The 27,876-nt window shown below is 37.8% G+C and overlaps 1 pseudogene; it reads right to left on the bottom strand.

The window, feature by feature from the left end:
* Nucleotides 1–1,007: 1,007 nt before the first annotated feature.
* Nucleotides 1,008–27,458, bottom strand: LOC105053551 (fasciclin-like arabinogalactan protein 17; annotated as a pseudogene).
* Nucleotides 27,459–27,876: the final 418 nt, after the last annotated feature.

The raw sequence follows: 27,876 nt of genomic DNA, 5'->3' as shown, positions 1-27,876 counted from the left end.
GTCACAGTACCCTTTTAAAGGGTTAAACAGGGTTTAAAACTTAGTTAGATTAGGTTTAAGAGTCATAAACAAGCCAAATCAACGTCCCAGACCGTTGGATCAAGATCGAGAGCCCATAGATCGCGCTCCGGTCCACGGAATAGTGCCCGAGCTCCGTTTCAGGTGATTTTGGTCTCGTTGGACTCCATTTTTCGCTGTGAACCTCGCTGTGGGCTCAATGTGAACTGAATCTCGATGCGTCAAATCCTAACAAATAGCACATGCCAGGCTAAAGTTTTACCTTTCCTCCTGACTTTTCCACAAGAAAAAAAGACAGGTCACTTTAATAGATGAAAGATCCTTGTCCCTTCTTGTGGATGGAGGAGAAGGTTGCTTCTTATCTTCTCGCAAGAATGCTACCATGGTAGGTCTCTTTGAGCAAATAGTCACACACACAAGTAGAAAATAGCAGATTAGATTTGGACCATTTTAAAGGCCATCAGAAACTGCTTTCTTGTACGCAAGATCAAAAGGTTACATTGCCAATCTGTGGCTTGATGCCTTCCCCAGGAAAAAGCTATGCATCTTTTATCCTTTATCCTTTTTCTTCACCGGAGAAAGAAGCACCTTTGAAATTTAATCAATCAAAATGGGATTTTGCTACAGCGCTTCAAAGAATAGTTGCCTTTTCGTAACTGATTTATATTTGGCTACTGAATTAACGATGGATATTTTAGATTTCTCCATCAATAATCAATTGAAGCACTAGATGCATATACCTCGTATCATAAATACCTCAAAAGTCAGGATTAAATTAAATATTAATTTTTTTTGCCCAAAAGCCTTCTCACCACCCGTCCTCTCCCAAATCGTGATTTTCCGACAGAAATGGATGGTGGAATTAGGGAAGGCCCAAGAAGGAGGAATTGGGAGATTGTGCACCAAGAGCAAAGGAGGAGGGGTGGGGCGGCGGTGTCGTCACTAAGAATAGAAGAAGAAGAGAGGGAGGAGGAGGAGGGAGGTGTGCATCAAGGACGGAGGATAAGAAATGGGGCATTGGGGTCGTTACCAAAGGTGAAGGAAGAGGAGAGGGAGGAAGAGGAGGGGGGTGTGCACCGAAGGTGGAAAAAAAGAAGCGGAGCAGCAGGGTCGTCACCAAGGATGGAGGAAGAGAAGCGGAGTGGGAGCTTGGGTTTTTGACGAGAGTGGAGGAGGAGGAGGAGGCAGTTAGAGGAGGAGAAAGGAGGTGGCACAGCGGCGGAAAGGTGAGCGACAGAGAGATGGGCCGAGAAGGAGGAGGAAGGGGGCGGTGGGCCTGAGCAACGAAGATAGAGGAGGAAGGGGATGGTGACGAAGGTAGAGGAGGAAAGAGGCAGCGGTCCCGAGCGGCGGGAGTGGAAAGGGGGTGGGGAAGTGAGTGACGGTAGTGGAAAGGTGAGCGGTGGTGGGGCGGCAAGCAGCAGTAAGGGCTGCAATAGCAGGTCGGACAATGGAGAGATAGGTGAAAGAGGATAGGAGGCGGCATGGAGGCGGACAGGAGGCTGGCGGAGGAGGAAGATTGGGGGTCATATGCAGTTGAAGAAAAAAATAGAAGAAAATAAAAAATAATAAAATATAAAAAAAGATTGTAATATAATATCTTAATTATTTTTTGTAATAAAAAATTATTAATGAAGTATTATAGTAAAATTCATCGAAATAATATAATTATTTAAATAAGTAACTTTTTACAGCTGCGTACTCTTTTAATAAACTAAACTAAGTTCACCTTGCATGACATTTCATTATTTAGTAGGCTGTTAATTTGATTCAACATTCCAATGCTTAAATTCATCTGCTTTATTTTAACATTGATATATATACCAGTTTGGATGAAAACATATATAATTAAAACGGCACAAAAATTTCTCAAATAAAAAAAAAGACAATAATTTCAGTGGAGCAAGCCTTTTGAGTAGTCTGATGTTGGTCCAATTCGCTTGTTTTCTATATTTTAATTAGCCTGTCGGCCAGTTCGAATCCTAGACCGAAACATATCCTATGCTTGATCTTCGCATATCTCCAACTTTCTTTATTTGCAGTCACATCATCATCACTGGTGTCACTACTTAATGGTTGGAGGAATACCTAAAGAGAGAGCACTGAGAACATGCGCATGTGTGGGGCATCAAGATACATGCATGTGTCGCAGGCTAAATGGCCGCAGAGAGCATAAAAGTGCGAGACGAAAGGATATCTGAAGACGCTGGCAACGGGTTGTAATATCTTTAGACCTGTCGTTTGATGGTTAAGCATCGTCGGAAAATTGATCAATTGATCAATTTATTTATAATTTTATATTTTTTTAAATAAATATATTATTTTTTATTAATAATTTTAATTTATAAAATAAAAAAATTTATCCACATTAAAGATAGACAGATTATTTTTTCATTAACTAATAAAATAATTATTTTATTTTATTTTAAAAATAATTTTAATCACAAAAAATATAATATTATATAATATAATATATTGTTGAAATTTTAGCCATTTATTCAAGAGATAGTAATAGAAAAAAAAATATGAATAATGTATTTTAGAGTCATTTTCTAATATATAAAAAAATAAATAAATTATTTTTTCGTCTAAAAAAATATTATTTGAAAAATATTTATCTAAAAAAATAAAGATTTTTAGATAATTTTTTATCGTCTAAAGAACGAACCCAAAAAAAGGGAGATTTGAGCGGCAGCATGATGCAGATATCCAGAGGTTTACAAGAGATGAGGACCATATGATGTCATTTAATCCATAGTATGGGTACATGCATGCATTTCTACGTGCCTGCGCTTGATGCCAGAGAAATTCTTTTGGCAACAGTTGCGGTAGCTCTATCAAATGAGCAAAACTACGGTTTGTGCATGTTATACCTATGTTTTTTCCAATGAAGTTATTATAGAAGTGAGTCAAACAACAAAAATATATGCCTTCATTTGACATTTAATGAGGAGAGCTACGGTTCTCTTTCACATACGTATGGAATGGTACTCTGACAATATTAATCACTGCTTAATAGCTCTGAAACTAAATAATTTATTCTCACAGTAGAGTGGAGCTCCTCTCCTGCCCTTTTAGCCAAAAAGAAAAGAAAAAAAAGAAAAGGAAAGAGAGAACGAAAGAAATTCACACATAGTAGTTATGTTACCCGAGAATACAAGATGATGGCTAAATTAAATCCCTGTCCTCATTAATCTGCTGTCCAAACTGAAAGAAATTGTTACAATGGAATCCAAAACTAAGCGAAAGCCACCATGTTTGTTTGATTCTACGGTATGGAGGCTACTCTTCTTTCTCACAGTTCAAGATTTATCTGTTGATATGCTAAAGCTAAGCTAGAAATCAGGTTCCTTTTAAGTTTTGGATATTGTAACCTTAATTTAAAAAATTAATTATTTAAAAAATTTTATATTTTTTAAAAATTTTTAATTTTAACATAATCTTTTAATTTTTTCAATCAAGTATGTATGCTATCCAATTCATTGCAATATTGGTCTGCCATCAATTAATGTTAAAGTTGGCCGTTAAAATGCATACGTGAAAATGAGGCATCAATTTGGCCATTGCCTCATCGTTGGGGGCGAGGACATTAAAGACGTTGCCCTCGAAGACTAAGTGGCCCATCTTAGTCACTAACGACATAAAATTTATCAAAATGTTGGTGAGCTCCTTGTAGATGTCGTAGAGGAGGAGGGTTTGGATGAAGTCCTTGACCTGGCTCTCGCTGTGGAACCATTGCTTGTCGGAGCTAGGGCCAGTGGTGGAAGCATAGGCAAGGGTGGGGCTAGAGGCCATGGCATCGTAGATGGAGAGGACTGCAGAGAGCCGGCGGGGGGAGGCAGATCGGGCTTCTTGGGGCAATGGGTGTGGGGGTCCACCTCGAGGGTGCCGATGGGAGAACGATGAAGATGGAGGCCAAGCTACGGTGTCGGTTGAAGTCTTCTTGGATAGATCGGGATACAAGGAGGTGCTCAATATCGTGGATCAGGCCGTCTGGGCGAACCACCGCATCCGGATAGACCATGGTGGTAAGGTCGACCCACTTTGCTGCATTGCCACCAAAGAGGTGGATGTGGTCGACTACGAGGGTGTGGTGGCAGGCGGATTCAGATATCGGCCTCCAGGAGGGGATCATGTGGAATAAGATCAAAGTCCAGAGGGATTTGAGATTTTTGGGTTCAAGAAGGAATCACTTAAACTCGGGGTCAAGATAGCACCTGAGGTCTTCATTGTGGGAGAGAGAAGATGGTGACATTGTGGTGGTCCATGGCATCCTTGAGGGTCTGAAAGAAATGGGCCTTCTCGATGAGCTCGACAAGCTCAGTGTAGTGGAAATTAAGGAGGGCGACGAGGATGGAGTTGGAGTTGATCTGATCGGAACTAGATGATGGCAATGTGGGACAGGAGATTGAGTTCTCTGGCAATGCGGAGCAGAGAGGAAGAAAGACATAAGTCCAACATTTCGAATATTTTTATCAAGTTCAATACCTCATATGCATCTTAATGGCAAACTTTAATACTGATTGACGGCAGACCAATATCACAATAAATTAGATAGTACACATGCTTAATTGAAAAACTTAAAAGATTATGCTAAAATTGAAAATCTCCAAAAAATATAAGATTTTTTAGATAATTAATCCTAATTTAAATGGATTACATGGCAGATATACATGTTGATGAGTACTAATGGATATTATTGGTGGTGGGCGGTTTTAGGGATCATAGGTGATGATGGTAGTGGTAAAGATCATCGATTATGGTAGGCAATGATGAAGACTGTTGGTGGTGATGGATAGTTTTAGAGATTGTTGTTGATGATCGATGATGTCAAAGAAGTCGACGGTGGTATATTTTTAATGGAGATTATTTTAATGATAAGTAGTGATGGAGATCGACATCGATGGTGGTAATGGTGATCATGGGTAGTGGTAGTCAGTGGTAGAGATCATCAATGGTAGTGATAATGGTAGAGATTATTAATAGTGATGAGTGATGATGGTAGATGGTGACAGAGATATTTAATGATGATGGATGGTTATAGAGATTAGAGATGGTGGGGAGTGATGGTGGACATTTACAATGGTTGTGGATGATGAATGATGATGGATTTATGATGAACGATGATGGGTTTATGATGAGCAACAATGGATGGCTAAAAAGAAAATCATACTCTCTCTCTCCATTATCTTCCCTCTTAACTATTTTATTCCATATTTTACTTCATATATAATGTATATTCTTGTCCTACTCTTTCTTTTTCTCATGCTAGGAATATTTTGATTTAAGATGACTAAAAATGGTCCTTCCTTCGAAAAAGCTAGTTAATTTTATCAAGAAAAAATATAAAGATAATTTTTGTAAGATTTCAATAATTTTCTCATCTCGCAAGCAAAGTCTCTTTTTTTTGACACTAAGAGGGGCCTGAAGCCTCTTAAATTTATTAATAGCTTATATACAATATGTGTATATAGAATTCTAATTCTTGTTGTTCACTCATCACATTATTTCAAATTTAAAAAAAAAAATTTATTTTCAATATTCCTATTTACGGTGACAAAAAATAAACTATCACTATTTTTTGCTTTTTCTACATCTTCTTCCAAGTGCAGGATAACTCCAAGGGATTATAAGTTTTTTCTACCAATTGAAGCTCTCCTTTTTACTGCCTCCATGGGAATGATCTATAGGATTCATAACTATTCTTCTTACTACAGGATGCTTATCTAGCCAACACTTAGATTTGGCTCTATCCAAACCTTAAGAATTCTTAGATCAGATGATGCACTAGCAATGTATCTTTGGTGTAGTCATTGATGATCTCCCGATAAACCACAATTACCACAAGCAAACATATTAACGACGAGGAATGTATTTTTGCTATGCTACTAATACTTGTACTTGCTCTTGCTATTCTACCCAAGCCTAGTAGAGGAAGAGTTATGGGGAGTAAAATATAAATATGCTGATTTCCGACTTGATTACTATATGTAATGATCGAATCATTTACAATAAGTAAAAGAAAAAGTAAGACCATTCTATTTCGACAAAAGATTATATTCAAGTTCACTAGCTTCGCGTTCGCTATCCGATCATGATTTTTCTACCTCTAGAGATAAAGAAAGGTCCTTCCCCTTTTGGAATATGATGGGTGAGGGATTTGAACCCTCGACATTGCGATTCATAGAGATGTACTCTAAATCCTCTGGGATTCAAAAATTTGGAGTGCAGGCACAAGATACTTGAGGTAATTGAGCTTCCTTCAGACTCGATCATAAAAAAGTAACTAAGGTTGCATTTGGTGCATCGCTAGGCAAACTTAGAAGGTAATATGGATTATCTTCAAGACAGATGTCAGTACTAAATTGTCATTCATGTTGATTACTGATACATGCAAGTATTATTACAGTAAAATTACTGAGAATCTTAATTGACATATTTGATATAACAATTGGATTACTGATAATATGAAATTAAATTTCTAAAATACATCTAGTAATTTTGACTTGGTGGTGGTATGGAGAAACAACAGGTTGAGGGGTGTGGGGAACCGTGGGCATGGGGGGAGGGGGAGGGGTGGGCATGTGCAAAGGAGCCGTGGGGGTAGTGGGGATGAGCATGAAGGAGCCGCAGGAGATTGCAGGCTAGAGAGTGTGGGGAATCGTGGGCACCAGGAGGGGGAGGGTGGGCGCATGCAGAGGAGCCGTAGGAGTGGTGGGATGAGCATGGAAGAGCCATGGGGAGTGATGGAGGATGAGGGCAGAGCAGCCACAGGCAAGCAGGAGGATGGAGGAGCCGTGGATAGACGGAAGGAGATAGAGGAGCCGCAGGCGGGCACATAGAGTAGCCATGGGTGGCGTCAGGGGAGAGGGGTGGGTGGGGGTGAGGAGGAGGGTTGAGCGATGGATTTTGTATAATTTTTTTGAGAGATAATTTTATCCAAAATTTTTATTGCAACATTATCAAAAAAGTGATAATATATATGGATAGCCATCCATCTCCAAGCTATCTAGATTGCTTTATGAAAAAGCAATGTAGATTGTCAAGATAATTTGAATTGCCATCAAAAAAGTATATCAAATGTAGTAATGTAGTGAGCCCATTTTAAATTATCGGCAATACCAAATGCAACCTAAAGACCATAACGAAAAATGGAGCCCCATACAAGTTGCAAAAGTTTCCGCTCCCAACCATCTTGTCTGGTCGCTTCAAGATGACCAGGCGGAAAAGAAGACCAATAAAATGACGACAGCTACCCTACCATCGTAAGCAAGGCCCAAGCCCAAGGAGCTTAAAAGTTTAGGAGGCGTTTGGTGCATGACATAGGCAATATTGTTATGGTGATATGATTGCAGAGGAAATATGATTATCTGATAAAATAACAAAAAATCATGAATTACAGTATTTGGTATGTATAGTAATGTTATTGTTAAATAATAAAAAATCCTACATTACAGTATTTGATATATAATTTAGATTATATAGAATATAAGCTAATTTTTTTAAAGTATCCCTATTATTGCTTATTGATTATTGTCTATTTTCTATAGAGGTAACTTAATTTTGTGATTCAACCATTTTTAGTAACATCACCAGTCGAAATCACCCATTATGTTTTCCTTTTTATTTTCACCAATTGGGACTACCTATAATTTATTTAATATATATTTTAATTTATTTTGATGGAGATATTTTGGTCCTGAAGTTGTCTTGTTGCAAGATTAGGGGATTGCAAAATTACATGTAATCACATAACTATCTCCCTCTAGATAATCAGATTACCTCTTTTTGGGATAATGCTGTATTATATGTAATATAGTATTATCTGTAAAAATGATGAAATAAATAGTGTAATCTGATTATCTATTATAAAATTATATGTAATCTTGTTAGGATTATATGTTCGCAAATATTCCCTTAAGATAGTCCTACAAACTATTGTCTTCAGCTGCACTAAGCTAGCTGTTGAGAAGGTTTAATATTTTAGCTTCTTTGGCCCTTCTAGAAAGAGCTTCAAAGTCGAATAACCGCCCATTCCTTCCAACCCAAATGCTCTAGGATATGGAGGTGAACACAATATTGCTAATCCTTCATGTTTTTGAGTTTCGGATATTAAATCTGCAAGTGGACCTGTTGTGGAAGATTTCAACTGTATACGGATATGGTTGGAGAAGACTAAAGACCACCGGAGTGACGTTCCTGCAAAATAAGTTTCGATCAAAATTGGCTTTGATAAGGACCCTTTGACGATCAAGTCAGAAATTTGGCACAACAGAGGAGAAGGAGAGAAAATCGCAAGAGGGTATAAGTATGGTGGGCACACACGTGCATATCTAGGGGTCTCCTCTTTATCTCTACTTATAAGAAGATTGATGATGTGATGGACCGTACAAATCATGTCTGTCGACAAGTGAACCTTTATCCGGTGCACAGCTAGCAAAGAAGGTGACATGATGTGGGCTTAATAGGCATATGGACGACGAGTGAAATGGTGGTAATATGCCTGACTTGACATATTTGGACAAGGATCATAATTAATCATTGGATCTATTTTGTTTTCCGATGTTCGATCCCTCCTTTGATATTGAAGTCTGAAGGCCAACAGAAGTCCTTACTATTAGATGGAGAGTACCGGTTAGGAGGGGGGTCAGCCAATTGGTTCGAACCCACCTATGGGTAGGAGTGTGGATACAGAAGGGCTTTCTACGGGATCCTATTTGGAGGGTCAGTATGATAGGAGCCATCTTCTCCAGAATGATAGGTTATAATAGTAAAGGACCTAGGATCCAATTAGGAGTAAGGATCGGCTCAAAATCTTTAGAAATAACGTCAAAACTGAGCTTCCGCTGATCTCGAGCCCGATGTCCAAATAGCTCACTATTCATACATTCCTCGAGAGCCCTCTTTGCCCTTCCATTAATGGGGAGGGGGGGCCTAAAGTCAAGTGAGGATGGGTGGAAAGTCATTCCGACTATCCTATCACACGGAGCTACAGGTATACAATCAATTAGGAGAGGCCATGTGATGTAGGTCTATCTAGCGCATGGGTCGCAAGTGGGATAATGGCGTAGAATGGTGTACCCTGACTTGATTCATGCAGATAAAAATCATAATTGATGTGTCTTGATCCATATTTTAGATGGAAGGTCATTGTCCAATACGCCGAAGCCCGAGAGCTTACAAATGTTCTTGTTGTTGGATGGTATTGACCAAGGGGATCGGTCGGTCCATCCAGACTAATCTATCCATTGGTTGACTGTGATAGAGGTCGGTGGTCAGAAAGAAGGCTGGAAGATCCTTCAGAGTGGACCATCTGAGGTCTGTAAGATAGGTTCAGAATAACCTGTGAATCAATTTCGTCTGTCGGACGGGGGCTCGGGGGAGAACCCCCTCCCCTCGGGCATAATGAGTCATGATAATAAATGATTCAGAAACTAATTAGGAGTAAGGATTAGCTCAAAATCTCCAGAGATAATCAGTTGGGCCTCCCTTGGCTCAATGCTTTGCGCCCGAGCACCATCTTAGGGAAGATCGGCTAATGTATGGATCGATAAGATGTCGAAACCCATGATCTAGTTGGGGATCGGTGCCGTAATTTTGGCTAGGGTCCTTTTCCCAAAAAGGGAGAACAAAGTCAAGGGTGAGAGAACAAGGGGTCATCACGATCGTGTCCCATCACACGGGATCGTGTGAGGTGTTTAAATATTTCTAACAATGGCCCTAAAGTCTCTCGACGCGTAGCTGACTGTGAAAGGGATGGTGATGCGACATGGTGTGTGACTGATATATTGGATATATATATCCTAGAAACCAATCTTGGCTGACATATTTCATATCTCTAGGATATAATTTTATATTTATTAGGTAGTTATATTACTATTCATGTTTATGTGTCCATGAATTATCCAAGAGATTAACAAGATGATGATACATATTCTCAAAGAGTTTAGAATTTGAGGTATGTATCATTGATGGTTGATTCCTAAATTACTCCTAATCATAGGATCATCATAGGGATGGTGATTGATCCGAATAGATCAGTGTACGGATTGCTTCTTTCAGATAGATGGATCTCAAGTCAGCAGTGTAGAGATACTGGAGCGAGAGTGCAGGTGGTTGTTAGAGAACAACTAGCACTGAGCGTGACCAACACAAGAAGTCACATGGATGTCTGCTCACTCGCTAATGACTTTCTCGATGCTGTAGTTGTATGACTGATCTTCTGACCTGAGATGGCACTACTGCTCACAGTAAGACTACTAAAGTTTGACTGACACATCAATATGGGTCTCAAAGAGCTCTTGTAGTGGATGTTGATGATAGTTGGTCCACTGTAAGAGTGGGGTATACATCAAGATGGGATCTATCGATTCTAGCAGAAGGGAGTAGTCCTATGAAATTTAAGAGGCTGAGTCCTTAAGTCTATGGCCATAGCAGTATGATTGATAGAAAAGAGTTTTTATAGAATCATATATGGACTCGAGCTGATTGAATCTATCATATGACCGATGTTGAGGTTTGATGATTCATCCATGACCTGCCATCTGATCGAAACTCACAATAGAAGGACTGTATCATGCATTAACTGTACCTAGAGGTTCATCATCTTTTATTCTGCTGGATTGTCATTACATACTGCTAGGTATCACTGGTGGATTGTGAAACTCATGAAGATCATCTTGATGATCATTGATCCCTGGTGGGTTGAGTTGGAATTATTCTAATCTATTGAAAAGAGTTTCAATGATATTATGATAGAGATCACAATATATCTCACTACCAGACAGAATAGAACATATAGAGTCACACACAAAAGAGACTTTTGACTGATCAGATGGTTGAATTACGATTATGAATCGTAATAAGATTTGATTATCAATTTGATTGATAATTGATTAAATGCAAATGTTGCATTATGTAACTAACTAAAGAGTTAGTGAGTTATAGGAGGATTAATTAGTAATAGAATTGCTAATTGGCTCAATTTGATTGAGTAATGGAGCTTGCATTAAATCTAATTTGATTGGATTTAATTTGACTCATTATGGGTTTGATTTGATCAACCCCAATTGGGTTATGGGATAATCCCAAAAAAATCAGATGATTAGCCCCAGTTGAATTAGGATTTGGGTTTGATCCAATTTCTAATTAGACTAAAATGTATGTATTTTCATTTGGATTAGAAATTTTTATTTTTATGAGTGCACCAAATTTTAATTGGATTAGGATTAAAAATTAAGTTTGACTCAAGTACCAAGAAAGAGTCCAATAAGACTAGGACTCCTCCTCCAATTAGGAGATATCTAATCTAAATTAATTGGGCTCCAAATCAGATTTAGATTTCAATTTATTTGAGTCTAATTTGATCCTAATATGATTAGGACTTATTAAAATTTAATTGGGTTTAAAACATTCATTTAAATGAAGAGTCCCATGTTCTTGAAATACCTTGATTCCATGCACCAAGGGGACTCCACGCCACCTTGTATTTGTGTGCCCAAAAGACCCACGCCCCAAATCAGATTTTCAACATGATTCCTCCTTTTTATTTTGCATGTAAGAAAGAAGGATTTCCTCCCTTATTCACGTGTAATAGCTGGTGTGAAACTTGGTTATTGGGCGGCACAAAATTAGGAGAGTCCAAGGTTACAAGGACTCTTGATTCCTATCCAAATTAGAACTCATTTTTTGGTCTATTTAAACCCACCTTATGGGATGGTTTGGAGTGAGATCAAGACCAGATTTTAACACCCAAAAGGAGGTCTTGTGCGTGGAGAAAAAACTCAAGAAAGGAGGGATGACGTGAAGGGTAGAGGCATGAGGTTAGTTATGGTTTCATCTCTTCTTTCTTGTAACAATCAATTGTTGGTTGTTAGGATATCATCTTCTTTCCCTCTTGTCCATGTTTAGACATAGATGTCTCTTCTTTCTTTTATTCAAAAATTGGATAAAATTTTACATCTCTATTGTAGAGATTTGGTGCATGAATTTTAGGAAGAAAAGAGAAGAAATCATTTTTCTCATGATCTCTAGCGTAAAAATCAAGATCCTCCTACATCTTCTTGTTCTCTAAGAGTATCTTAGGAGAAAAGAAGATTTTCAACTATCAAGATGCAATCTCTGCAAGAGAGCTAGCACCCGATGAGATTAAAAGGCTTCTGATCAGATCAGAGTCTCGTGTGAATATCCGTAGAGGTCAGACGCTTGTGCGGCTACAAGGGACCTTTGGAAGATATCCATGATCATCAGTTCATGTTGAAGATTGATCCATATCCAGGTATATTTTATATTTATTTTTTTTATTTAATTTATGTATCTAAATCTTATCTCACATATGATGATCTTGTTTATAGTTTTAAGATTTGATCTTATGCATGCTTAGATTAGATTAGATTTAATCTGAAAAAATTTAAATTTCACTGCATCGTACTTATTTTGTAAAATCATGCATGCATGAAATCATAAAACTCCAACAGTAGTATCAGAGCACATCATATGTATGAGATTAAGATTTAGATTTGAAATCTATAGAGAAGAATTTTAAATCTAAAAATTTTTGATGTCGTTCTGGCATAAGATTGTCATGGCATAACTTGTTATGCTGAATGGTTGTCCTAGAATGATGTTAAAATTTTTAATTAAAATAGATTTTTAGATCTAATTTTTTTCAGCATATATGTGATATATATTTTATTATTTAAATTTAAAAAGAGTTTCGAGATCTGTTTTGATTCTTATGTATGATATATGAAAGTATGTTTAGCGTTGAAATTTATTTCAATAATATGAACTTATTTATGTATGTGATACATATTTGTATGTATGATCTAAAATTATTTCGAGATCAAAATTTACTCTTCATGCAAAAAATTTAGATCTAAAAATTTTAATTTAAGATATGAAATTAGTGTTTGTGCATGAGGGATTGGTCATGGGTAGATCAAGTTAGGTCCTATAATTTGATTACGTTAAAAGATTTTTGATTTGATCATATTGGGTCTAAATCGATTTAGTAGTTGATCAAACTAAGTCAAGTATTGATTAGGATGAGATCAATAAAGCTTAAGATCATACAATTATTGTTGATCAAATCGATTGACACCCATATGTAGAATTAATTATACCTAAAGACCTAATTTAGCTCTGTGGCTCGAGTCTGATTCGCCTTAGCTAACCTATTCAGATCAATTGTCCAATTGATGTCTAAGGCAAGTAATTGAAAGATGGTTATTTAATTGATTCCGTTCGCTTACCTAGCCAATCTATTGGTGTCTAAGGAAAGCAAGGGGGGATCCCTACCAATCTCCACTTATCTGGCTAATTTGAAAGATTGAGTCTCAAATATGGTTGCTTGGTGGTTTGATTTAGCCCATGCCAATTACATCAGTCATGTGATGACTGATTAGATGAGACCTAAACTTAAATCTCTCCACCAAATATTAAGTCCAAGATCTTCCATCGTTGTAGATGTGCGGACATGTTGCCGGCATTGATTATTCTCAACTGATCATAGTGGTTCAGTTGCATCAAAAATATACAACCACTCTATTAGCAAGGAGTTGCTCCAGGGTAAAGATGGAGTTGGGCCTAATAACTGTTAGGTGAGAGATCCAATGATGGCTTTGCACTTGCTTGTGAACGGTGGACCTGACTTAACTAAGAAGTATGAGAAATAACTGTTAGGTGAGCTCAAATGACTTAGAGATCAAGTGACTGCAACATGCTTAGAGAAGCATCTAGGTAAAGAGTTGTCCATGCATCGGTATTTATTCGTGTTACCAAAACTATTAGGTGAGGTGCACGGTATCGGTGGGACCATAGTACCCACTTGAAATCCAATTATCGCATCAGGGTTTTTGGTTCTCCACCCAAAGAGTATCAGAGATCTGATAAAATAGTGAGAGTCTCTTTTTGCATCTAAAAATCTCTAGAGTAAATTATAAAATAAGTACAAATATCTAATTAGAATCTTTGCTCTCTGCTGTACATTGTGTCAGCTTCCAACCATCTAGTTTGAATCCTAGATATCAACCAATTAATTGAAATCAATTACATAGACTGCCTCACAAACTAAAGAATTATTCTTAAATCTTAAAAGATTAATCAATATTCTCTATCAGGATATTCTGATGTTAACAACTTGTCCAATCCATAGTCAATGAGCTATACTTGATGAGTGGATAGACAATGACAATAAGGATAGTTGCTATGCATGAGCGTATGTACACTGTTAATGACATATTGATTTATCTATAAGTATTGTGAGGTGATTAGAGTTACACAATGCATGTGATGCGTGATAGACAGTCAGTCTATGATCGTTATTTGATAATGATTAAGGATATTAAAGAGCTTAAAAGACTCGACATGATCATGCACAAAAAATTGCTTATGAATTTGATCTTGCAATCTCCGATTAGTTTATGTAGATAGTTTATTATAAACTACCATATAAAAGACCATCATGACACTTTATCTAAATTGATCAAAGTGTTGCTAACAAAGAAACCTTGAAAGAGTTCAGAGGTGAACATCTGGAGAGCCTAAAGAAACAAAGACACATCTAGAGTAGGCATGTCAAAATTGCTCAATGCTATCCTTACGATTTTCTCTTTTTCTAATTGAGCTGTGGACTCTAGTGTAGAGTCGATGGAAAGGTAGAGGGTTGAGGAAGTAACCTTTAAATTGGCTATAGGATAACAGTTGCTGCTGTGGCCATGGGTATCTATCCTTTGTGATCATCATTTGAATTTAGTTCTTAGAGATAGTCTCTATCATTTGTATGGTGATGCATCTGTGAACTTAATTGAGCAAACAGTGAATGCCATTGGATCTGATAGATCCAGAATTGAGATAAGCTTAAAGTATATGCGGACCCTTAGGCTAAGTCGTATTGGAGAAGAAATGATTAACAAACTAGAGAAATATGGGCTTGGGCTCATTAACTATTGAGTCAAATCTAGTTTGTGTATCATCTCTTTGAGAAAATATGATCAAGCTACTCTTGTGGGACAAGAGGAAAAGAACCACTGAGATATTTATCTTGGTACACATTTGATGTGTGTAGCTCATGTGATGTACTAATCAAAAAGTTGTCTCTACTTCGTATATGAGATACAAATCTAAAATTTTTGAAAGGTTCAAAAAATTTAGATGTAAGTAGAGAAGCAAATCAAAAAATTTTTAAAGGTACTTCGATCGGATCGAAGATGCAATACCAATGAAAAAAAATTTTCGATTATCTCATAAAATGGTACAGTTTCATATTGGATCCCTCTTAGTAAATCTCAGCTCGACGAGATAAGAAGAGTCAAGGAACTATATGAGATATGGTCTGGTCCATAATGAACATCATTGATTTATGTTTCTTTAGGGACATGCTTTATTTCTATAGAATTGGGTTCTCTCTAAACCTGTTTTTACTATACCGTATAAAATATGGTATGGTGAGAACTGAATCTTGATTATTCTGAGATTCAAAGATGTCTAGCTTGTGTTTAGCATAGTAGGTGGATATGTTAGAGGATAGGTCTATAAAGCTCATCCTAAAAAAGTTTGGGATACTACTTTCTGAAAGGATCACGATGTGATTGTGATCCATTGCTATCTTCTTAAAAAAATTGTTTAACCAAGGTAAAGTAGTGGGAGAAAAGTTAAGCTTAAAGAGAGTATTTCTGAAGAGCAGAAAGTCTTGAGACTTTAAGAACCTATGAGCCAGTAGACATGTATTCTTTCTCTACCTCGTACACATAGTAAGATCTCCAATCCTCTCGAAAGGTACTTAGATATGCTTAACAGAGAATATATGAAAAGTCATTTCTCATGGGAGATGGGAGCATAGAGATGATTTTAAAGCCTACAACGAGGCGATGTCAGACATTGACTCCAAGAAAGGGATGTGAAATAGCTTTCCTGAGTAGTAATCTTTTGAAGATTTGTGTATGGAGTAGCCTATGAATTTCACTTCTGATGATAGGAGATCACAAAGCCTGTAATACTTTTGAAGTTGGAACATCAGATAAGAAGAATTATGGGTTTCAAAAGGGTCAGTGGGAGTGTCCAATACTGATATCGATTAAAATATGGTTGAATATAGATTTCTCCATAAAAGATATAAAGCGAGCATCCTAAAGATCTATAGAGATAGATGCAATTGGATGCTTATATTTTCATAGATAAAATACAGAGACTGGATGCTGAAAGGATTCCGCATAGAAATCTCAGAGAGGGGTCCGCTACCCTCTTGCGCATTGATATGTATCATGTAGTACTTGAATTGATTATACTATGAATGTCACAAGTATATATCAGTTGTATCCAGGCTGAGAGGGCTGGATTGCAGTGAAAATATTTTTAAGCTTTTGAGAAGAACTGAGGATATTTCTTAATTTGGAGAAGGATCAAAGCTAAGAGTAGGAGGATACACCAATTCAGATTTTTTGTCTGATATTGAAGGTAGAATATCTACATCATGAGGTGTGTTCTTGTGTCGATATCTTGGAAGGATTCCAAATAATCGATCGATGGAAGTTGAGTACGCTGTAGATGTGTAGGATACATTCTGGTTCTAATGTTAGTTGCAGAATTGATTATCATGCCATCAGATACCGTGACACTATACTGTAAAGACAATGGCACTATAGCTCTTACTAAGAAACTTAGGTCTCATCAGATATCCAAGCACATAGAGCAGCAGAACATGCGACTATCTCGAGTAGAAATATATAGAGATGCAGAGAGCAAACTCTACATGTGATATGGTTGACTCACTAGTAAGTCATTTAGCTAGTCTAAGACTAAAGCTTGTCTTGTGAAGATGGGGCTTGGTATATAGCAGATTGGCTCTAGTGCAAGTAGGAGATTATTAGATATATATCTTAGAAGCCAATCTTGGCTGACATATTTCATATCTCTAGGATATTATTTTGTACTTATTGGATAGTTATATTACCATTTATGTTTATGTGTTTATGAATTATCCAAAGAATTAACAAGATGATGACACATATTCTTAAAGAGTTGAGAATTTGAGGCATGTGTCATTGATGGTTGATTTCTAAATTGCTCCTGGTCATAGGATCATCATGGAAATGGTGATTGATCCGTATAGACCAATGCACGGATTGCTTCCTTCGGACAGATGGGTCTCAACTCTGCAGTGTAGAAACATTGGAGTGAGAGTGCAGATGGTTGTTAGAGAACAACTAGCACTGAGCATGTCCAATACGAGAAGTCACATGGATGTCTGCTCACTCGTTAATGACTTTCTCGATGCTGCAGTTGTATGATTGATCTTTTGACCTGAGATGGTACTACTGCTCGCAGTGAGGCTGCTGGAGTTTGACTGACACATCAACATGGGTCTCAAGGAGCCCTTATAGTGGATGTTGGTGACAGTTGGTCCACTGTAGGAGTAGGGTATGCATCAAGATGGGATCTATCGATCCTAGCAGAAGGGAGTAGTCCTATAAAATTTAAGAGGCTGAGTCCTTAAGTCTATGGCCATAGCAGTGTGATTGATGAAAAAGAGTTTTCATAGAATCACATATGGACTTGAGCTGATTGAATCTATCATATGACCGATGTTGAGGTTTGACGATTCATCCATGACTTGCCATCTAGTCGGAACTTATGATAGAAGGACTGTATCATACGTTAACTGCACCTAGAGGTTCATCATCTTTTATTCTGCTGGGTTGTCACTATATACTGCTGGATGTTACTGGTAGATTATGGGACTTATAAGGATCATCTTGATGATCATTGATCCCTGATGGACTGAGTTGGTATTGTTCCAATCTATTGAAAAGAATTTCAATAATATTGTGATAGAGATCACAATATATCTCACTACCAGACAGAATAGAATCTATGGGGTCACACACAAAAAAAGTTTTTGACTGATCAGATGGTTGAATTATGATTATAAATCGTAACAAGATTTGATTATCAATTTTGATTGATAATTGATTAAATGCAAATATTGCATTATGTAACTTACTAAAGAGTTAGTGAGTTATAGGAAGATTAATTAGCAATAGGATTGCCAATTGGCTTAATTTGATTGAGCAATGGGACTTGCATAAGTTCAATTTGATTGGATTTAATTTGACTTATTATGGGTTTGATTTGATCAACCCCAATTAGGTTATGGGATAATCCCAAAAGGATCGGATGATTAGCCCCAGTTGAATTAAGATTTGGGTTTGATCAAATTTTTAATTAGACTAGGATGCATGTATTCCTAATTGGACTAGAAATTTTTATTTCCATGGGTGCACCAAATTCTAATTGGATTAGAATTAAAAATTAAGTTTGACTCAAGCACCAAGAAAGAGTCCAATAAGACTAGGACTCCTTCTCCAATTAGGAGATAACTAATCTAAATTAATTGGGCTTCAAATCAGATTTGGATTCTTATTTATTTGAGTCTAATTTGGTCCTAATATGATTAGGACTTATTGAAATTTAATTGGATTTAAAACAGCCATTTAAATGAAGAGTCCTATGTTCTTGAAATACCTTGATTCCATGCGCCAAAAAGACTCCACGCCACCTTGTATTTGTGCGCCTAAAAGACCCACGCCCCAAACCAGATTTTCAACATGATTCCTCCTCTTTATTTTGCATGTAAGAAAGAAAAATTTTCTCCCTTATTCACGTGTAATAGCTGGTGTGAAACCTGGTTGTTGGGTGGCACAAAATTAGGAGAGTCCAAGATTACAAGGACTCTTGATTCCCATCCAAATTAGAACTCATCTTTTGGTCTATTAAAACCCACCTTATGGGACAGTTTGGAGTGAGATCAAGATCAGATTTTAACGCCCAAAAGGAGGTCTTGTGCGTGGAGAAAAAACTCAAGAAAGGAGGGATGGCATGGAGGGTAGAGGCGTGAGGTTAGTTATGGTTTCATCTCTTCTTTCTTGCAACAACCAATTGTTGGTTGTTAGAACATCATCTTCTCCCTCTCTTGTCTATATTTAGACATGGATGTCTCCTTTTCTTTTGTCCAAAAGTTGGACAAAATTTCTACATCTCTATTGTAGGGATTTGGTACATGGATTTTTAGAAGAAAAGAGAAGAAAGGGTTCTTCTCATGATCTCGAGCGTAGAGATCAAGATCCTCCTACATGTTCTTGTTCTCTAAGAGTGTCTTAGGAGAAAAAAAAATTTTCAACCGTCAAGATACGATCTCTGCAAGGGAGCTTGCACCTCAGTGAGATTAAAAAATTTCTGATCAGATCAGAGTCTCGTGTGGATACTCGTAGAGGTCGGATGCTTGTGCTGCTACAAGGGACCTTCGAAAGACATCCATGATCATCAGTTCGTGTTGAAGATTGATCCATGTTCAGGTATATTTTATATTTATTTTTCTCTATTTGATTTCTGTATTTGAATCTTATCTCATATATGATGATCATATTTATAGTTTTAAGATTTGATCTTATGCATGCTTAGATTAGATTAGATTTAATCTAAAAAAATTTTTAAATTCCACTGCGTACTTGTTTTGTAAAATCATGCATGTATGAAAACATAAAACTCTAACATGATAAGCAAAGTGATGTGATTGGATAATAGAGCCCAACAGATCCACATGAGGGATCGTTTGGTGTTTCTCAGCCTGAGCTCTAGGCGGAGATCGTTCATTCAATCCTTGATCGTTCTCTGAAGTAGGCGGCCAAGAATTCGTATCTTTTGGTGATGTATTTGCTGTAGAGATCGAAGTAGATAAGACGATGCCGAACTCCTGAGGGGATCGATTCCGTCAAGTGGTTGGCGAAGACGAGCTCCAGCTATAGTGGGATACCTCCTCCCAATAGTTTTACTATTATCTTAGCCTTTTCCTCTCATAGGCGTTCCTTTGGAATATTTAGTTGGCAAACTTTCAGATCAGTCTCCAATGAAATTCAAACAGTACTCAAGATACATCACATTAGATAAGATCAAAGACCTTAACTTTCATTAGTTTGTAGTGGCCAATGTATTACCCCCCAACAGGACCAATACTCGGCAACATTCTTAGGGACCAAATTACTATTAGTATTCGAGAAAGAGGACCATAATTCTTTAGAGTACATGCTGTTTAGAATCAGGTGGTCTCGAGATTCAGGTGATAGGAAGCAGAGAGGGCAAGCAGGAGGTCCAGGTATACCTTTTAAGCTTAGAATGTCAGCCGTGAGGAGTTTGTTGTTAACAGAAAGCCAGTTAAATACCTTAACATTTTCAAGAATGGGAAGGTCACAGAGACACAAAGGCACCTGGTGAAATAACCCCTCCATGCATAAGAAATAAGTAGCATCTTTTTAGCAGAATATACATGAGAAGAATGCCACATCCAAAGTCTTAAGATCATTCCCAGAGGAGAACGAAACACCGATCGACTATTGGCAAAGGTTGTGGAACCCTGCTTTGGCCGTTGAATTCAGGGGTCGCCTGAATGTCCTTTTGAAAGAAATTCTGAGATAGATCCTGATTGCTTTTTTGCTACAAAAAAAGGTTCGAAAATTTGCTGTACAGTGGCTGATCCTTGAGCCATTTATCATGCCAGAAGGATGTTAACTTCCCATCTTGAATGCTTGGGAACGAAAAGTGTAGGAAGAGATCCGATAGTCGAAGAATAGACTTCCAGATGGAGAAGCTTTAGCTATGAGGGTCTTGGGCAGCTCAGTGGGAGGAACATTTGAGTAATAAATCTTGAGCACCAGTTGAACCCAAAGTCTATCAACATCATTGTAAAGTATGAACCACCAATGCAGGAGCAACGCTGTGTTGGCCATGTGTAAATTAGTGATGCCTGATCCACCATAGCACTTAGGATGGCAGACATGCACCCAGCTTGCAAGGTTTCTGTTTCTTTTGTCTGATGCATCATTGTCCCATGAGAAGGTCCATCATAGTTTATCAATCTTTTAAATAATCATGGTTGGGATCCAGAATATAGGCATCCAATTTATTGGAATGGATCTAAGAACCAATTGAATAAGAATGATGCGACCCGCAATGGATCGTATATCTTGCAAGCAAATTCTCATGCTTGATAAAAATCATACAATCTTATGTGATCAAAATCTCTTCTTGATTCTTTTGAAAACTTATGCAACCAAATTCAATAGTTATAATCAGCCCTACGATATCTATGATAAAAATCACTCATTGATTCTCTTCACAAATCATACAACATATTTAGTAGATATGACTAGATATGCAATCAGGATATGTTGAATTTCTTAATCAAGTTTCGTCACATGTTTCATGTGAAGATTGTATATATTTATGTAGATTTTTTTTTAATGTGTCGTATCAAATCTTGTATAATTAGTTTAATATAAAGATTGTTGCTACAAAGCTCAAAATCTGAAATAGGGCGGATCAAATCGAGTGAAACTGGGCTGAAGTGATCCTTGCGACCTGATGAGAATTCCTCCAATCTGCAAAATCAGTCAAGAAACCGAGTGAGGATTCTCTGACCTTTCAATGCTTAAGTCAGATTGAGAACAGGAGTGAAAAAAAGTGGAAGAGCAAGAGAGATTGAGTGGAACAAGAAAAGAATTGGGTAGGAGCCAAGATGTTGGCCTAATTTTCTACCAGCAAAGTCTCTCCTGATTTCCAAAAGCAGAATTACCTATGGAGGATCTCTAACTCTCTGTTTATAGAGAGGATGAGGAGGCTGTTTCAGAGTTTGTTAGGTTGTTAGAGTAATTTGTTAGGCGGTTAAAGAGCCATCTGTAAGTGAGCTGGTATACAGCTATGCATATGAGCTGGATATGAGATCGTGGCCAGCTGTAGCTGGGTTGTAGACATCATGGTGGGCATTCGCAGAACGACTAAGTCTGTCACTATAATAGTTCTCTTTAGTATATGATCGGGGTGAGATAGAGACACCATAATAGTCATCTCGGATAGAGGATGCATCAAAATTTAGGTCGATAAATATCTAACCTGAATATTCCCTTGTCAGTTGAGATGTCATCCGGACAGAATACAAGGGTGTCCTTCCTTTAGGTCGGTAAAATATCGAGCTGAATTTGCTAATCGATAAATTGGTCTGGTGGAATCTAGCGCTTTGAGATTGATATCTCTTTGATCTCATATGATGATACTACTATCTTGAGGTTGGTTTAACGCACTAATACTTTACCCCCCACTTCCTATGTCTGAGGTGATAATTTTCTGATCGGACTAGGAAGTAAAAGTATCTTCATAAGGTTGGATTTTCATCCATTTGGAAGATATTTACCATAGAGATCGGATTTTACCGATCAGGATATCTTATTTTTGAATTAAAATTTTTGATCTGATTTCTTACCGATCAGGAGATCTCATCTTTATAGTTGTCTTTTGACTCAGTCTTTCACCAATCAAAAAATTTTATCTCCATGCTTGAAGATCCAATTTTTACCGACCAGGAGATCTTATCTCCGTATTTGAATTTTTGGTTCAATTTTTACCGATCAGGAGATCTTATCTCTGTACTTGATTTTTGGCTTGATTTTTCACCGACCAGGAGATCTTATCTCTGCACTTGAATCTTTGGCTTAGTTTTCATCAATCAGAAAATCTTATCTCCATGCTTGAATCTTTGGCTCAATTTTTACTGAGCAGAAGATCTTATCTCCATATTTGAATTTTTGACTCAATTTTCACTAGTCAAGAGATCTTATCTCCATATTTGAATTTTCGCACTGGTTCTCACTAATCGAGAGATCTTATCTCCACATTTGACTTTTGGCTCGATGTTTCACTGATCAGGAGATCTTATTTTTGTACTTAAATTTTTGGCTCAGTTTTCATCAGTTAAGAGATCTTACCTCTGTATTTGAATTTTCGATCCAGTTTCTACCAATCGAGAGATCTTATCTCCACATTTGATTTTTGACTCGATTTTTCATCGATCAGGAGATCTTATCTCTGCACTTGAAGTTTTGGCTCAATTTTCACTGATCAGGAGATCTTATCTCCATTTTTTACCTCAAGATTTTTCAAACTGGTGTTGCTGCCATTTGGAATAAATGAGCCGTTCCTTGAGAGCATCCAAATTAATTACTTGGTTAAAAATGAAGAGACTTGATCTTTGAAAAAATGATCCACCAAATCTTCTACCATCATTGCTTAGACGGACGATTTGAAAATATCAAATAAGAATGCGTCATTTGTTAACACTTGATTGGCTTATTAGCTTGGGCATGGATCGGTCTATCATGACTAAATCTAGGGAGAGATGTGCCTAACTATTATCCGACCAAGTATCAAATTAACGTCAGATCTCACAAATTGGCAAGGAGGTTAGTTAATCTAGACTGTCAGATCGCCTATAAAAGGTTTTTGCCCCCCCGGTTACTATTCATTTCATTGTTGTTGTGAGGAGGTGCTGCCAGACTATTTTCAGAGACTTCTCTATGTTGAACGACCATCAAAAACAGTGAGAAGCTTTGTCGGAGCGGGAGGAAAGGAGTTCATTCTTCATCTCTTAGGAAGATTTTACTTATCCCTCTTAGGTATCAGTCCTCTCTCATTTGTTCTCTTTCAGCCATAGGGTAGCATTTTTTTTTAAAATTTCTTTCATTTCTCCTTCACATTTTCTCTCTGAGAAATATATTTAAGAGAGGTAGAAAGGGAAAAGAGACTTTAGGTGACTTACAAATTAGGTTGACCCAACCTTTATTGGCTATTGAAGCAAGAAATCCACTCTAGGAGGACCCTGAAATCGATTTCATAGGTGAGGAGAGTCCGGATTACAGCGTAGAATCTTCTGTGCATGGTCTCGTGGATTATCTCGATCCAAAAATAGAAGGATCTATTTTGACCTAAGAGAACCTCATAACCCTTATAGAAAAATACGATATACCCGACGAGTATAAGATGATAGTGTCGGATCCAAAAGGTCGGATTTATGAACCTTCCGAAGGTTGTATAGCTTTCTATGACGAGTTCCTTCGATCCGATCTGTGGTTTTCATTGCATCACTTTTTCAGTAAAATTTTTTATTTTTATAGGGTCCACCCCATCCAGATAACTTCGAATGCAATTAGAATGATCATAGTATTCATAATCATGTGTAATTTTTTTTACATAGATCTTAGAATCTTTCTATTTAGGTCTTTGATCTTTTTAAAAAGGTATCTGAGTGAGAAAGATTGGTGGTACTTTTCATCTGAAAAAAATTACAAGTTTGGACCTCACCTTTCTTTTTCAATTCATGCTGGAAAGGCTATTTTTTCTTCATCCAGACTCTTATTCCATGGGGTTTTAAGACTTCCTAGGGATGTCTGGACATGAAACATAATTCTAACAATAAAATTCTCTTCGAGGATGAGGTGGCTCATTCAATCCTGATTACCACCAAAACACCCAAGCTATCCTCTTTGGTAAATGATCAGGCATTGTATGATGTCGATATCAGCCTATACTCTCTTCGAGATAAGACCGAAGTATTTACTTTTCAACTTTATCCTTTCCTATTTTCATTATTCTAAAACATATGGCTAATGCAGAAATGAGGTTCAATCTAGAGAGGGTGGAGGATAGAAAGAGGAAGGACCAATCAAAACCATCTGCTACTACCCCTGCACCAAAGAGAGTCAAAGGTGTGGAACCTCCTCCTGCTCAGGCACCATCTCAATTTTCTTTAGCGATCCCTTCTCCGGCTAACTCGGAGAGAAGTGAAGCCTTCTAGGGACTACAAAATTTATTGGGAATAGTGTCCCAAAGCCAATCGTCAGTCTGTTGACGGTTGTACTGATTTTTGTATTAGTATATGAATTATAAATTAATAAAAATTATTTTGATATTTTTCATCACAAATTTTTTCATCTTCTAATAAACTCCTGTGTTGTGGTGAAGTCCATAGGACTATTTAGACTCGACAAAGGAGGATTTATCATTTAGTCCTTAAACCTGTTCGCGACCAAATGATACATTGTTACCAAGGACAATAATATTTATCAAACATAGATCATTGTGTGCCATATAGGTTGGTTGTCCTCTTAACCAAAGAGTGTGGAGATACTGGTATGGCATACAGGTGAGATATAAGGGTACATCTGCATTGAACGTGACCGACTCTGGAGCTATTTCTGCCATCAAGATTTGCTCTGATGGGATATGGGTATAACTGTCCTCCGACTTGAGACCGCCACGGTGACTTGCAAGCAACTCACTGTACTTAGGCACTGGACTACCCAAATTTTTAATTTAGTGACAGAAGGCTGCTGGGTGTAGTCAAGTACTTGACTTGTCGGTGCGTGTGTCAAGATGAGATTGACCACTCCAGTTCAGGAGCTATGTACAGTCGTGTTTTAATTTAGCAAAATCTTGACCAGGGTAGTCCTAGTGAGAAGTCACAGGATTGTTTGAATTGAGCATGATTCGGATGATCTGATCAGGATTGATAGTTTAACCCTGAATCGTCCTAAACACAGGGGTCAAAAGGGATGAATTATACAGTAACCATATTCACGTAGATTCTGAGTGTTGCGATTGTGACTATTCAACCTATCCGGATGTCGGATACCATTGCTAGATGGTCACTTCGATTAGTACAGGAATTGGTTCTTGTGCTACCAGCTTAGGTTCGAACCTGCGGGGTCACACACATTAGAGGTTCCTATCAGATCTGATGGCTGATGAAGAGTCCTAATACTCATGAACTATGAGTCCTATGTGTCTGGAACTCTGTGATCGAGAATCAAGATTCTCTGATTATGAGTCCCACACATTTTGGGTACTGGGGTCAAGAGTCCCACTGGTTTGGGACTCTTCGATCAAGGTTTCATATCGATGGACTTTGATACCCGATTGTCCATCGGATTTGGACTCAGTATTTATGAGAGGTTTAATTAGTGATTTGATCGCTAATTAACTCAATTTGATTGAGTAATTATTTTTAGATCAAGTCCAATTGAATTGGATTCAGTTGGGTTTGACCCGATTAGGTTAAGTGTTGACCTAATCGTCGAAGTGGTTTGGTCCCTGATTTGATCAGGGGTTGGACTTAGTCAATTCCTAATTTGATTAGAATTTTATTGAGCCTAATTAAGTCTAATTGTGTTAGGTTTAAATTAGTCTAATTGGACCTAACTTATTTTAATTAAGTTGGTTCAATTAGGTTGATTTAAAATTAGAAACCACCTTGACCTCAACTCCCTGCGCCACCTCACTTCTTCTGCGCTCATTTGAATTCACGAGAGCAACTTCTTGTGAATTTTCTCCCATGCAAAGGCCTTCCCACGCCCCACATTTGTGCGCCATATGGGTGGATAAAGATGGTTGGTTGGCCATTGAAATTCAAAAGAAAGTTTGAATTTGAATAAGCAACCAATCCATGTGCCACCTAGCCTTATCCATGTGCCATTTGTTTTACACGAGAAAGAGTTTCTCGTGTAAATTCTCCACGCATAAGAGAAGCCACGCCTCTTCTCTTCTCATGTGTAGAGTGGATAGGAATGAGTTGGTTGGTATTTGAATTCAAATTCGATTTGAATTCAAATGAGCAACCACTTATCTTTATCCTCTCACGCGATAAAAATACTGCAAAGATGCGGTCTTGCATCGTTTTAAAAAGGAGATAAGAGAGGGCATGCACACGGGATATCTGAGAAAAAAGGGTGGCGTGAGAGAGGTTTCTTGCATGAGAAAAGAAAAGAAAAGAAGAGAAAAGAGAGAGAAGTGGGTGCAAGCTTTTCTTGTGTACCCTAGGGTTTTGGCTTAGGGTTCGGGAAGTGAGAACGTGAGCTACGAGTGTCGTGAGCCCACCAAACTTTAGAGAGAACATCATCAACCTCTCTATCATCTTTGCTGATGATTCAGAGCATTCAAAGAGTCAACAGACATCGATCGAAGGAGTTCGATCAACATCAGCCATCAAAAAGGTGCAGTCACGAACTAGCATTCGTGAGGAGCCGATCAGACCGGGAGCTTCATGTGGATGATTCATAGAGGCCAGACATATTGTGTGGCTGCATTGTGATAATCAGACCCTTCCGACGGTGATCAGGTTGCGGTGATCAACTACCCGCACAAAGGTAATGTGTTTTGAATTTCAAATTTAAATGCATGCATACTATATATCATATTTAGATCCTAGTGTAGGATAAATACATGTTAATTAATTAGATTAATTAATAATTTTTACTATAAAATAGTGATTTTGAAAAAGTTTTAAAATTATCGTTTTACCCCTGCACTCAAATTTCGCTTCAAAATTCTCCCTAGGCCTTATCATTGGAACCTCCACCTCGCCAACCCACCTTGGTGAGGATCAAAAATAATAATGCCCGACCTATGTCTCCTTCCCAGGAGACAAGACGTAAGCCGCACGTAGTTTTTGCGGCCCCATCGAGCTCAATTGAGGGAAATGCCATGACAAGGATGTCACTTCTGGAGCGGCCATGATTGGACCGTGATCGCCGACCATGGCTTGCTTCAAGCACCTCATGCATGTGAGTTTTTTTTTTTTTACTTCGATGAATGGCTGATCTGAACTTTTGTCCTGTAGGTCACCGTCGATTTCAAGGTCATGTATGAGAACATGGCCTACTTGTTGAAAAATAAAGAGATCATGGATGCCAATCTGATCATTCTCCAAGAGAAAAAGAAAAAGGAGTACGAACTTACTGCAGAACTCAAACATCAACTTGAAGAGAAGCAGAAGGTATTAAAGGAAAAGAATCAAAATCTATTGGACCTTCAGCAAAAAATCAATGATCAAGAGAAGATTTTTGATCTACATACTATCATCGAGAAGAATAAGGAACTGGAGCCGAGACTTAGAGAGGCAGAGAAGGCCAATGAGGCTCATGAGAAGGCCATCAAGGCCTTGAAAAAGCAAGTTAAATAGGAACAAGATAAGGCAGCCAA

This window comes from Elaeis guineensis, chromosome 11 (assembly GCF_000442705.2).
Source record: "Elaeis guineensis isolate ETL-2024a chromosome 11, EG11, whole genome shotgun sequence".
In the NCBI taxonomy this organism is placed as follows: domain Eukaryota; kingdom Viridiplantae; phylum Streptophyta; class Magnoliopsida; order Arecales; family Arecaceae; genus Elaeis; species Elaeis guineensis.
This window is presented reverse-complemented; position numbering and strand designations above follow the sequence as displayed.